This window comes from Excalfactoria chinensis, chromosome 20 (genome assembly GCF_039878825.1).
Source record: "Excalfactoria chinensis isolate bCotChi1 chromosome 20, bCotChi1.hap2, whole genome shotgun sequence".
NCBI classification, from domain to species: domain Eukaryota; kingdom Metazoa; phylum Chordata; class Aves; order Galliformes; family Phasianidae; genus Excalfactoria; species Excalfactoria chinensis.
In genome coordinates this window covers 1,193,879-1,207,667 of record NC_092844.1, presented here as the reverse complement: position 1 = coordinate 1,207,667, position 13,789 = coordinate 1,193,879, and the positions used below count along the sequence as shown (strand labels likewise).

Below are 13,789 nucleotides of genomic sequence, written 5' to 3'. Positions count from 1 at the left end.
AAGATATTGGTTCAACTGCTGGCTGGGCTGCCTCCTCCATTATTAACCAAACAGATCTTTTCCAGCTGCACAGCACAATGCAGTGACAAGGTTTTCATCTCTTTTCTTTCTGGGCCTTTTGCATTTTCCCTTCCCTCCTTTAGAAGATGCACAAAACCATTGCCTGACCACTTTGCAGATCAGAATGACATCGGGACCTAACAGTGCAGCTGGGATTGCAGTGTAATGATGGGAGGGGGGGGGGTAAAACAATAAGTTTAACAACACGAGTTTATATATCTACATCTAACAAAGCTCTATTCTCTGCAATTTCAAGTGCCCATAGGAGTCAAGGTAATAGATAGGGCTGTACAGAGGGTGGAGGACTGGCAGAGCCCCCCAGCTTTGTGCAGGGAATCAGCACTAATTCACACGGTGCCCCTTTCCATCTGCTGACTATCTGCCCCCTCCCAGAGGCTCTCACTGTGGCTCAGAAAAGCACCTGGTTGAGGAAGGAAGCAATGGGTTCCATTGACCTGTGCCACCGAGCTCTTCTGACAGCACCTGCCTGCTGCTCCAGGTGTCTGGCAAGCACTGATTAGGCCGACTCCTAATTACAAGCCAAAAACAGTGAGGAAAGATTAGCTGCAAAGTCAAGCACTCACCAGTCAGGAAATGCCAAAATCAGGGCTGACACAGCATCCTTAATTCGCTCCCCTTCTGCAAACGCTTTGCAGTGCAGTTTTTCTTCCAAGCCCAGCACCCAAACACGGGGGCTCTGACCTCTGCCAGTGCGTGCAATGGATGATGCTTCCCCAGCCCAGCAGCCATTCGCTGCCTTGTTCTCTCCTCATTGTGCAGCGTGAGGTCTCACGCCTCATTTCCTGCACGCTGCTCCAGCCTGCTAGCTCAGAGGCACGATTATTAATTTCCTCATGAGCTTTTCCAGCGCTGCCTCTTCCGACAGTGGCTGAGGGCTGAACGCACAGAGCTGAACCCAATGGTCTCTAAGGAGGGGGTGCTGGTGGTGCAGCACCCATCTGGCAGGTGCAGGTGCTGAGGAGATGGGAAGGAGAAAAGAGAAAGACAAGAGACCTTTGTATGTTTGAAAGCACGAGATGCCCGATTTCTTAGAGAGAGCAGAACGGCACCAGATGTGCAACAAACTGCAAACTCCGCACTTTGTTCTGCAAGCGTAATCTGAGCGGGAGCATCGAGCGTAACCGTGCAACATAACCTCTGTGGCTGGATAAAGACATCCAACCTCTGCAAGGAGCCAACATCGTGAAGCTGTGTTAACTGCTGCCCCGCTGGACATGCCTAGGAGTGATAGAGAAGGTACAGACATCAGCTCCCCCATCTCCTTCTACCTCCACAACAGCCCCACGGACAAAGGATGGGCTGGAGAAAGGGAATGCAGTGTCAGCATCCAATAAGGCCCTACTGTCACCAGGCACATGGCACAGATGAGACCAATGCAGTTCAGCAGTGACTTCTCTACCTGGTGCAGAAATGGCTTGGATGCTGTCAGAGCCCCAGCTAAGCAGAGGGCTGCTTTTAGGCCAGCTGTGTGCCTTTGGGTGTCCTGACACAGACTTCAAAGCACCCTGGATTGTGCTGAGAAGCAGCCCATGCTCACCACCTCATTAAACGTGTATGGATTCCTATGCTCCCGTGTCTACCACTGAGCACCTGTGCAGATAACAAAGCCTCTACAGATCATTAAATACACACAAGCAGGGCTGTGTGTGGTTGTCATCACTGAGCATCACTCAGTCTTTGGCACCGAGGGACAGGGTTAGTGAGTGCAGTGGGGATGGGTTGGATGGCTGGACTGGATGATCTTAGTGATCTTTTCCAACCTTCATGTTTCTATGATTCCCAGAGAGCATCCACGAGGTCCCAATCCTCTGGAATAAACTGCCACCTCCAAAGCCTGCATGCTGCTCTTAAGCTTCCCACACTGCCGTCCTGCTGCCTACCCCTGCCAGGCACTCGTTATGCCAGCCCATGCTCAGGCTCCCCAGCTTACATCACCATAGGCACTGGCATTGCTCTGTGCTCAGCTGCACGGCCCCCAGCTCCAACCCTACCCCCACAGCTGCTCCCTGCAGCAGGAGGAAGCACAAAGACAAGGGCTGGCTGCGCACTCCGCTCCATCTGCAGCCCCCAGCAATAGTGTGCACACTGTGATCCTGGACCAACCCCAATGCTCTCTCCTAAAGGCCCCTCTCCAGAGCCTCCCCATAACACCCTGGAGGTGTTCAAGAACCATGAAGACATGGCACCGAGGGATGTGGTCAGTGGGCATGGTGGGCTGGGTTGTGATCTTAGTGGTCTCTTCCAACCTTAATGATTCTGTGCTGCCAGTCCTTCTTGCCAACCACACAACAGCCAATTCACTTCCACTTCTTTCACTCCAACATAAATAGCACGATTAAGGTGAAAAAGAACACATTGCAAGGGGTATTCTCCTCCATGCCCCAGTCTTCCAGGAAGAGGAGGTACAGGCAGAAGGTCCCATTGCACACGTGTCTGCCAGATGGGTTGGAATGCCTCACACTGAAGGATCTCAAGGTCTTGCCTTTTCAGTGCCATAATTATTGACGTCAAGAACTGCCAGATTCACACCAAGAAGGCTGTGAGGACTGTAAGGACTGCCATCTGTGGTGGGAACACAGCAGCCATGGCATTTCAGTCACACTCGGCTCTTTTGCACAGCCTTCCGCGTACCAGCATGTAAGAGGGATGAGCAATCACAGAATCACAGGTTGGCTTGGGTTGGAAGGAACCTTAAAGATCACCCAGTTCCAACCCTGTGGGCTGGCTGCCCCCACCAGCACAGGCTGCCTAGAGCCCCATCCATGGTCTTGGGCACCTCCAGGGATGGGGCACCCACACTTCTCTGGGCCTCGCTGCCCTCTGAGTGAAGGAACAAAGACAAACCCATTGCCATACACATATCACTGCAGCTCTTTGCTCAGCAGGCATACATGGTCTTTCTTTCTCCCCCTTCTTCTCTCTCCCCAAAGCGTATGCAGCTTGCTGCTCTCCTCCCATGGAAGCCTGGAGCTTCCGCAATTAGATTAATTAGCACCGCTTTTGCATCTTCTCAGGATCACTGGGATCTGGAAGTGGAAATGTAAAACCCACAGACTGGAAAGGCTTTGAGTGCTGCAGCTGCTGGCTCCCAGGCAGGACCTGGGTGAACACAAGGTTTTCAGAGCAGTGGGAAAACTTCCTGAGGGGAGATGAGAAGGGATGCCTCTGTGCCTGAGCAGCATGTCAGCAGATCCCCTGCCGGTACAAGGGCTTAAAGCTTGCTGCCAGCTGCAGCAGCCATGCAGAAACTCACATTAAATGCTACCACAGCTCAGTGAGCACAGCCCTGCAGACTGTTAGCAGAGGAAGGGGCCAGCTCTCAGAATAAGCAAACAGGCTTTAATGACACATTAATCTCAGGGAGAATCCAGGATGCTTCCTAACGCAGGCAGGAGCTACAACAAAGAGCTGTTAGTCCCCAAGCAATAGAGGGAAATACTGCTGCCAGCAAAGCCGTGCCTACAGGATGCAGATGGAGCCACAGATCTGAGAGCAGGGCTGTCCCTTCTCCCTCCCTGCACAGACCCACAGAAATGGCACTGTTTCTAGCACAGGCACAGTTCAGCAAGAGGCAGACCCAACCCACACTCCTATTCCCTCTCTGCCATCAGGAGCTGAAGGGACACCAGCCATATGAGCTGCAGGAGCTCAGGATCATGTAGGGCAACCATGCAGCCCAAAGGCTACCAGAGAACTGCCACCCAGCAAATGATATTGAGTGTTTCAGGCGATGGCTCCCCATTCCTTACAGCATCCCATGCCTCTCATCCATAAGCTGAGATGTTACTTGTTACTTGTGCTAATTGCAGGACCAACCCCTGCAGCTCCAGCACTGAAACAAAAATGCAGGTAGATTGAGGGCTTGACAACAGATTTCCTTCTATCCTTTTGTGATATGCCTTGTCCCAAAGCTTTCTGGCACCCACAAGCAACCACAGTCTGCTCCTGTGATTTTCAGGGGCTCAGCTCCACTGCCCCATGCTGGAGTGGAACTGCATGTGGCCCTTTGGAAAGCAGACTTGGTTGGCTGAGGAAGGGAACAAACTCACTGCAGCCACTTTCTGGGTGAGTCAGAGGAATGGAAAGAGCGGAGCTGTAGGGATGTAGGCAGGTGGTGCACACACAGAATGGTTTGGCCTCATGTGTGCGCAGTTTGGATCCAGAAAGAAATGATGTCCCCTGCAACGTGCTGCTATATGAGAGAACTAGAGGTCTGGAAAGGAAATGCCATCACAGCCTGTCTCTGCTGCTTGCAGAGCAGCTCCTTGCTACTGGCATCTAAATAAGGTCAATATCACATCCACAGAAATGAGACCTACAAACCCTGCATCACTGCCAGGTAACCCCCCCACCAGTTGGTTCTGTGCAGCAGACTTACAGGGATGAAGCTTCTTACTTTCCACTTAAGCAGTGCTACAGGGGACAAAACATCCACTTGCAGATGAATCTGGCTCCTCGTTGTCATAGGGCGGCGTTTTACATCTCCCTGGGATGCTGCTGTGTTTCCACCCATGCCCTGTGCACAATTATCAGGCACACAGTAGAGTTCAAGGCACCGAGAAGTGCTCAGTGGGTCCCTCCAAAGCCACAAGGCTTGGGCCTTCAGTTTGGAAGCTGTAATTGCTGGCTGCCATGCACCGCAATGAGCAGCTCCCTGCAACTCCCTGCACACCCTGAGAACCAGCCCAAGCTTTCCAGCAAAAGAGATTTAGCTTTCAAAACAAGCTGTTGTCTACACTGTCCAGCCTCACCACCCTCCGTTTAAATGGAGCCCACTGTTTTATTGAGTCACTTTCATGCTCTCTTGGGCCTGTCTGCCTCTCCGTTTCAATTCAGCCCTAACAATTGGCCAGGCTTGGTGCCTGGTTGGAGTGCAGACAGGAGGGGTGCAGGGCACTGTGGAGGGGAAATGTGAGGACAACGTTTGCCCTATTTGATTTACAAGCAGGAGGCTGAGCCGGGCTTACAGTGCAACAGTGGGCCGTATTCAATCTGAGTTTGCAGCCCCATCTTCTGCGGGAATTCATTTGCCTTGTTAAAAAGGGGAACAGAAAGACAAATGATTCAATTCAAGGAATCAAGAGCTCTGCATGTTCAGCAGTACCGAACAGCAGAGAGGATTAGGATGTTTTTTAATCCATTTTCCCTTTTTTTTTATTAATAAATGGTTTCCACAGACCTTCATACAGCACTCATAAGCAATTCATTCCCAGCTCCCGGGTACAAAACGGAGCCAAGAAACAAGTCAACATACAGCACATCCCCCTAGGAGCACAGAGCGCCTTGCATTTGTGCATCGTACCAGCTTTCATCAGACTGCATAAACCCTTTGCAAACACCTATCAGATCCAATCTCCTCATCCCTCTAGGGAAATAGGGCAGATTATATGCAAGTTTACCAACGAATTAAGCAAGGCTGCACCGTCGAGCTCCAGTTCTGCTGGAATTGAGCCATAAGTTTTGCTGACTTTAACAGAAGCTAAATACAGACCAGGCAAGTCACAACCAATGTTGCTGAATGGCTCCTGGGTTTAACTGCTACTGGGGAGCAGCAGTGGTGTCCACGGCTCCAACAAGCACTCACAGACCAGCACCCAGAAATGAAGTGTCCAAAACTCAAGAGCCATTTTTTTACTGCTGTGACCTTCCAGATCTGCTCAAAATCATTTCTGGCTGAGTAAAAACGGGACCCAAATCCTCCCAGACCGCTGCTATAACAACCAGATTCCCCAGTGCCTCCCACGCTCCGTATCATGATGCATAAAGGACTTCACAGCCCAGCAGAGGTCAGTTATGCTGACACACAAACTTCCTTTCTCTGCTCCCAGCTCCAACCCCAGCCCACCCCACCATGCCCACCGTGTCCCTCAATACCCCACCTCTACAGCCATTGAACTGATTCCCCCACCTCCCTGGGCAGCCTGTTCCAGTGCCCAACCACAGGGCAGGATGCTGCTGGTCCTCTTGGCCACCTGGGCACACTGCTGGCTCACATTCAGCTGCCTGTCAGCTACCAGCACCCCCAGATCCTTTTCTTCCATCCATCTTTCCAGCTCACCCATCTCAGAAGGCAGATCCTGGGATCACTTGCACAAAGGGGGAGTGAGTTCACAGCCACTGAAGCACTAACACCCCTGGCCTGAAGTCCGGGCACAAAGTAAATGATGCTTACCTCTTATTCTACCATATATAGAAGCCAATAGTCAAGATCAGCAGCAGCTTAAAAACCAGACGACTGCCAGTTTGTCTTTCACCCCCCACAAACACATTGGCCTCTCCCCCTCCTCTGCTATTTATGTAACGAGAACTGCCTTCTATTCAGGAGGAGCCGTTCTCTATTAACAGAGCTTGGCAAAGACAGGGAATTAACTGTGCCAGCTTGCAGCCTGCTGCCTTGAGGCAGATGGCAGGGAAAGCATCCCAGCCTTGTTCCCCAAACTGCTTCTCCCAGTGAGCAGAGAGAACTCAAAACAGGAAAGAAGGGTCAGGTGCTGAAGGCTGCAGCCATCTGGGCAGGCAGTGCCAACCCCCTGCGGAGGCAGCTTGCAGCAGCCATGGCAGAACAGGCACAAAGAGACCCAAAGTGTGGAGATCCAGCTGTAGCAAAACCCAAGTGCTTGGAAGAGGACAGCATCATAGAACCACCATGGTTGGAGTCGGAAGCGACCCCAAAGGCCATCAGGTCCAAGCCCTGCACTGAGCAGAGATACCCACAGCTCCATCAGTGCTCAGAGCACTGACTGTGGGTGTCTGCACCACCTCTATGGGCAGCTTGTGCTGAGCCAGGCTGAGGGTGGACTGGTTAAAGCCAGCTAACCAGAAACTGAGACATATTATGGGCTGGGGGTCAGCGGGGAGCTGACTTCACCTACAACTGGATGAAGCTCTTAACTCTTATGCCGTCCCTGAATTATTCATTAAGGGCCAGACACCGGCAATCCATACTCACACTGTGCTTCATCTGTCCTTTAAATTGACTTACATTAGTCTGAGTCACAGGCACCACAGCACTCCTTAACAGCCTCCCTGAATGCAGTGCAGCTATTCATGAGATCAGGTGCTTCAGCAGAAGGAATGAGGCAGGATGCAGCCCTTAGAAAAGACATCAGTAAGGCCACAGCTCGGAGTGAATTCACCCTGCTAGAGCTGCATCAAGATGAATGAACTTGAGTAAATCTGTGTGAAATCCATCACTTAAAGAGATGGCCTGTTCTGTGGCATCACAGGGGAGACGTGAGGGAGAGCTGGAAACTCATATTTCAACATTGGGCTTCATCACGAGCTCTGGAAGCTCACTCCCCTGGCCATGTACTCATATGGATGCACACACCTTGGGGGCTGTGCTGCCCTGAGCAGAGGGAGGCAAAGGGAACATCCAGGTCCTTGTGACAGTGCAAGGAGCAAGCAGGCTGCTCATCACTGAGGGATAACAGCACTGTGGTGCAGTGCCAGCCCTGGGACTCCCACTGCCCCGAACCCCCAGCCCACCCCAACCAACAGCAACTTGCATCACTGACCACAGAATATCACGTAAAGCCTTTTAACATCATCCAGCTCAACCCACCCCATCATGCCCACTGCCCACATCCCCCAGTGCATCTCCATACTGAACACCTCCTGGACATGCAGTGGCACAGAGAAATAAGCCACCCCTCCATGCAGCTCCATGGAGAGATATAAAGGGCCTGATTTTCCCTGAATGAATGAATCTGTTCAGTCCTCGTTTATGTCAGTGCTGGGTAAGATTAGAGGATTAAACCAACTGTATGTTAAATACTCTGTGCTAAAGAGAGCCGTGCCTGGATTTACAGCGCCTTGGTATGCAGAGATGGCGCTGACATCACCCAGAGCCCAAACAGCAGGACCTGCTCCAACTTCAGAATTCACAATCACAGCTTATCCACATTTCCCACCCGCCGTCAAGGTATGAACTCCGATCCCTCTCCAGCTTCAGTCAAGCTTTACTCACTAAGCACTTGTACCCAACAGGCAAAGCCTGTGCAAGCAACGCTCATCCCCAAGTGCTGCCATCAGCAGAGGATTTCAGACAGGCTGTGCTTTTTGGGGACACAAAGCGGCCATCAGACCCTCCTGCAGCGCCACACCAGATCCCATTGCACTCCATACACACATCTGAACAGCAGCACGTTGCAGACACTCCTCACTGACGGCTCAGAAATGACAGATGAACAACTTGCAAAGTTCTTGGAGCAGAAGCGCTTTTTCTTTTGACCTGCCAAAGGTGTTTGTGAGGTTTAATTCATTACTACGTAACAGGCACGAGATCTTGGGAGGAGCAGCCATGAAAACAAGTGGGTATTTAGAGCTGACCACATCCCTCAGTGCAGCATCTCCGTGCTCCCTGAGCACCTCGAGGGATGGTGAACCCCCCCAACTAACACTCCAATGCATCACTGCTCCTTCAGAGAAGCAGCCTTTCCTACTTCCCAAGCTGATGGCACATTGCAGCCATGTGCTGTCACTCCGGCTCCCTGTGAAGGTGCCTCACTCCAACGCTGCACAGAGGCAGCCGATACGACAAGGGCATCTGTCAGCATAGCTGAGAACAACCAGAACGGTGCCAGAGAGCTAAATGGAGAGGCAGAGACTTTCAGCTTTCTAACCCAAGGATGAATTTGGCCCTGCACATTGCAAACACTGACTCATAATCTCCCCCACAGCGGGTGGTTGGAACAAGGCTGCTTCCCAAAGGCCAGCTTGGTTCTCACACACTGTACTATGCTGCACATTGCTCCGGGCTGCTTGTCCTTTAGATTCCCCCACGTGTATCGAGGTGAAAGCAGCTGCAAACACAATGTCTGCTTTCTCCTTCAGGATCCCCCTGCCATGACATGGGTACCCTCCCTTCCCAGGAGAACACAGCAGGAAGAAAAAGGGGATGGATGTTTTATTCTGTTACACGTTTCTATTCCACCTTTGTCATCTCTTTCAGTAGCTCACATCTGTTTTATTCCAGGCTCTGGGCCCCAATCAAACTCTAAGGCTCCAAAGGGGTAAAGAGACCGGCTGGATGATGCTCACCTCTGAAGATGCACCCAATGTGATAAAAAGAAGTGCAGCTATTGAAACATCTCCCTTCAATACGGTTATTGTGTTGCTAGGTTTCCATCCAGACACAGCTGAAAAGAGCAATCAAAGGAAGCTGATGCTGCGGATAATATCTTTATCAACACTTCACAAGGTGGCTGGGCAGGGAGAAGGATCCCCTGAGCAAAGTTCTGCCGGTGAGGACAGAGAACTCATCTCAAGAGCTCACCCACATTTTCCCTTTGGAATTGCATAAGAAAACAAAACAACAACAGCTTTTCTGGCAGCAGCTCCGTGTGTGCACGTGTGGCCATGCGGGCAGCACGGCTCTGTTTGTTCTGCCGCTGGAATCACAGCAGTCCTCCCTCCCCAAGGCACAGCTCCTCATCCCACCACGCCGGAGTCTCCCCTCACAGCACAACGAGGGCGATCAGCCCATTTAAAGGAACCTGCCCGCGCATCACATTGAAACCCCAGCAGGAGATGAGACCCTCGGAGCTGCACGAGCTGAAGCCGCTAAGCAGCGCAGTGCCGTGTCTGTGCACAGGAGCACGAGCAGCACGGGATGCCGAGGATGTGCCCGAGGGGCCGCTGCCTCCACCTCATCCTCCCCCCCCTTCCATCTCTCAGCATCACCCACAGCCCAGCAGCTCCCACCCTTTCCAAGCACTCAACGCACTTTCCCCACATCTTTTGCCCTGCCCCACAGCCCCGCTCATACCGGGGATGCGATGAGCAACGAGGCTCAGCCCATCAGATCGCCGGACACACAACACCACGGCTGTGTTCTCTCCGGGTTCTTCGTTTTCTTTCTCATTTTTAATGGCTGGGTGACTTTGGAGAGCGCCCAGAACAAAAATGATCCCGGAGCGAGCCGTGCATTGGGACAGACCCTGAGCAATGCGGGGCTGCCACCAAACAACAAGGGGGTTTTCAAGCAGGAAAAGCCCACTTAGTACAAAACAGAAAGGCCACCCTGCAGCAGGGCACACCGTACTGGATGCTGGACAGCAGCTGCTGGGGGAGGTGAGGTATAAACGGACCCACCGACACCCCCGAGCTCGCAGGGACGGGGCGGCTCAATGCTGGCACCCAACTTTCCCCCCCCATAGAGAAGCACGGCGCTGCGGGCGCAGCTCAATGGGTGCATTGTGAAGGCAGCCTCCCGGGAAACGCTCTCCTTTGTGCGCATTCATGAACTCTCCCGTGCTCGCGGGGAGAGTTGGCTGAACACACATTGCTGTGAACACACACAGCCGGGGGATTAAGCTGCAAAAACAGAAAGAAAGGAAGAAAGAAGGGATGGAAGGGGAGGGGGGGAGGGGGACGATGGGGAGGTAGGGGGGGAAAAAAGTGAACTGAGGAAGAGGAGGAAAAGGAAAGAGGAAGAAAAGGGAAGCGGAGCAACTGCGAGAAGCACCGCCCGCCCCACGGCCTGGGGAGCGGAGCGGACCCCCCAGGACCCCCCCGTAGAGCCGCGCCGCGCATCCCCCCGGCCCGCACTCACCTCCGCAGCCGCGGGGCCGCTCTCGCCTGCAGCGCTCCCTCCCGCAGCCCTCACCCCGCCGCCGTCTCTCCTCCTTTCCTCTCCTTTCCCCTCCGCTCCGCCGGGCTCCGAGCGCTGCCCTCCGCTGGAGGTGGGGGCGGTCGAACCGTCAGCCCCCGACCGCTGCGCTGCGGTACCGCGCGGTGCTGCGCGGAGCTCCGTGAGCGCTGCCGCCCCTCCGGGCTGCGGGCGGCGCTGCGGCCGCGCTATAAACCCTGCCCCGTGCGCGGCCCCCCCATTCCCACCCCCCCACCGCACCGGCGCCGAGGAGGGCAAACCCCGGCGGAGAGGCTCCGGAGGGGCGGCCTTCGGGGTGAGGTGATGCCGGGAGGAGGGAACGTGGTGCGATGCGGCTGTAGGGGCAGCACCCCGAAGTGCCGAGAAGTTGTGCGGGCAGCGCTGCGGGTACCGACCCGCCTCCCGAGGTCTGGGATGTACCGCGGCTCCCCGGTACCCTCATAGAGAGATGAGCGCGTTCCGAGGCTGAGCTGTGCAGCAACGAGCCCGGCGTTCAATAGGAAGCATTAAACAGGAGGGGGCAAGCTGAAGGCGGTGGAGAAAATCTCTTTTTTTATATATATGATGGCCCCTCACACAGCTGGGAATGTGCACAGCTGGAGGAGATTGACTGCAGACCTCTGCCTGGGCTTTCGGGAGTGCAGTGCTGGAGTCGGGAGGGACCCTCGAGGCCATCAGGTCCAAGCCCTGCACTGAGCAGGGACACCCACAGCCCCATCAGTGCTCAGAGCCCCATTCCCTGACCTTGGGTGTCTGCACCACCTCTATGCAGTCTGTGCAGTGCCTCACCTCCCTTCTTCCTTATATCCCACCTGAATCTCCCCCCCCTTTCAGCAGGAAGCCATTTCCCCATCCCATCACCACATGCCCTGCAGAAGCCTGTCCCCTTTCTCTTACAGCCCCTTTAGACACACAGGCTCCTCTCAGCTCTCCCTGCAGCCTTCTCTCCTCCGTGCTGCACAGCCCCAGCTCTCAGCCTGTCCTCATGCTCCAACCCTCAGAGCATTTCTGTGGCCCTCCTCTGGATGCACTCCAACAGGTCCACATCTCTCCTGTACTGAGGAGCCCTTGATAAGGACATCTCCCACCCTGCTTTTTAGGCAGATTTGCCCATGAAGTAACAAATAGGGCACAGCACAGCACAGTGCCCATCATGGAGCGTCTGACGGTGCCGCCGTCATCACGTTCCTTCTGATGCATCACCCGGTGTGAGCAGGAAGCCAGGCAGACAAAGCCAGACCATCATCTTCCTTGTTGGCTCCAAGGAATACAAATTTAATGAGGCTCCTGGAGTAAAATTGCATTCCACCAGCTTAGTGCATTCCTGCTACTGATAGAGGTTCCTGCAGAGGAGGTGATGCTGATGGGTTTGCAGTTTTGTTGCTAACTGCCAGCGTACAGCAAAGGGGAAAAATCACTTCTCTAACTCTGGCAGTGATGTGAGGGGACTGGGCTCAATCAATCACACAGCAGAGTCAGCAAAGAGTGGGGAGGGAGCAGCATGGCCACACAGCAGCAACACGGCTCCTGCTCTCCTCATAGAACCCACTAAGGTTGGAAAAGACCTCCATGATCATCCAGGCCAGCCCCAACCGTCCCACATCTCCATAGATCCCAAATACCTCCAGGGATGGGGATGGGGACTCCACCACCTCCCTGGGCAGCTGTGTACCCAAGAGTATAGACCTGCATGCCTTGCCTTCACACTTCCGTCCCTGCCCCTCAGTGCTCAGAGCATCGGTCCCCAGCCACGACCGCTTCCTTGTTGATGTGCTCAGCAAAACAACTCGTGTTGTTAATGTGAATAAATGGTTCGTTACCAGCTTACATCAGCCACGCTGAATGTGCTTTACTCAGACACACTGCACATGAGCAGCTGTAGCTGTGCACGTAAACACACACCGTACCAAACTGTAGGTTCATTTCTTGCTCATTTCTCACCTACTGGGGTTGGGAAATGCAAGGCAAACATCTTCCCCTGTATTTCTGCTTTCTGACCTTCTCATTCCTTCAGTGCTGCCTTCCATACCAACATCAGCCACCGTCACCATCCCATGTGCTTATATTTATGACCCCTCTTTGAAATTCTGACTGCTCATCTATGCAGAATAAAACTACCCAGGCAATCTTTCCTGCTCAGGTGCTCATTACTAAAGCGTTAAATAATGCCAGGCAGGCTCTCTCAGGCCTTATAAATTTTATCTGGGGGCTTTCAGCTTCCACAAGGTCTATCACTGCCTGATTGCATGAAGGCTCTCCACTTCGGGCCTGAGTGCATCCATACAAAGTGGAGGGCTGGGCAGTAACCCAGCTCCAAACCCCTATTAGAGGAACAACCACATGCATCAGTTCAGGCTGAGCTGCTGGAAAGGAGCTCTGTAGAGAAGGACCTGGGTGTCCTGGTGGCTGATAGGGTGACCACAAGCCAGCAGTGTGCCCTGGTGGCCAGAAAGGCCAATGGGACCCTTGGGTGCATTGCATAGAGCGTGGTCAGCAGGGCGAGGGAGGTTCTCCTCCCCTCTGCTCTGCCCTGGGGAGGACACATGGAGCACTGGGCCCAATGCTGGGCTGCCCAGTTCAAGGCAGGCAGGGAACTGCTGGGGAGAGCCCAGAGGAGGGCTGCAGAGAGATCAGGGCCTGGAGCAGCTCCTGTTTGAGGAAAGGCTGAGAGCCCTGAGGCTGTTCAGTGTGGGGAGGAGAAGGCTGGGAGGGGATCTGAGCAATGTGTGTAAATATCTAAAGGGTGGGCGTCAAGTGGATGGGGCCGGGTTCTTTTCTGTCCTCTCTGAAGTTGTTTCACTTGTTTCCTGCCTTCCTGCCAAAGATCTGGGATCCTTCTTCCCCACCTTTCCTAACCCACACATCCTGCTGGACGGACCATTAAGGGAAGTGCATTTCCTGTCCATTCACAGAACTAACAAAGCCACAATCACCGTTTCCATGGGCCACGTGTTTACAAACCTCAGCTTCGAACCCAACAACAAAACAGCTCCTGGTTGCTGCTGGTAGGACCTGCACCCGAGCTGCCAGCCACATTATTTCGCACATGAGAGCTTAAAAAATTATGTTCAATATCTCCCAGATGCAGAAACCAAA

General features: G+C 53.5%; 1 protein-coding gene across 2 annotated transcripts in view; it reads right to left on the bottom strand.

The window, feature by feature from the left end:
- DISP3 (dispatched RND transporter family member 3) overlaps window positions 1-10,765 on the bottom strand; it is a 33,986-nt gene extending 23,221 nt beyond the window's left edge. For both annotated transcript variants that reach the window (XM_072354255.1, XM_072354256.1), the window contains exon 1: window positions 10,637-10,765. The gene's annotated coding sequence lies outside the window, so the exon portion shown is untranslated. The remainder of the gene's footprint in view (window positions 1-10,636) is intronic.
- Between the last annotated feature and the right edge of the window lie 3,024 nt (window positions 10,766-13,789).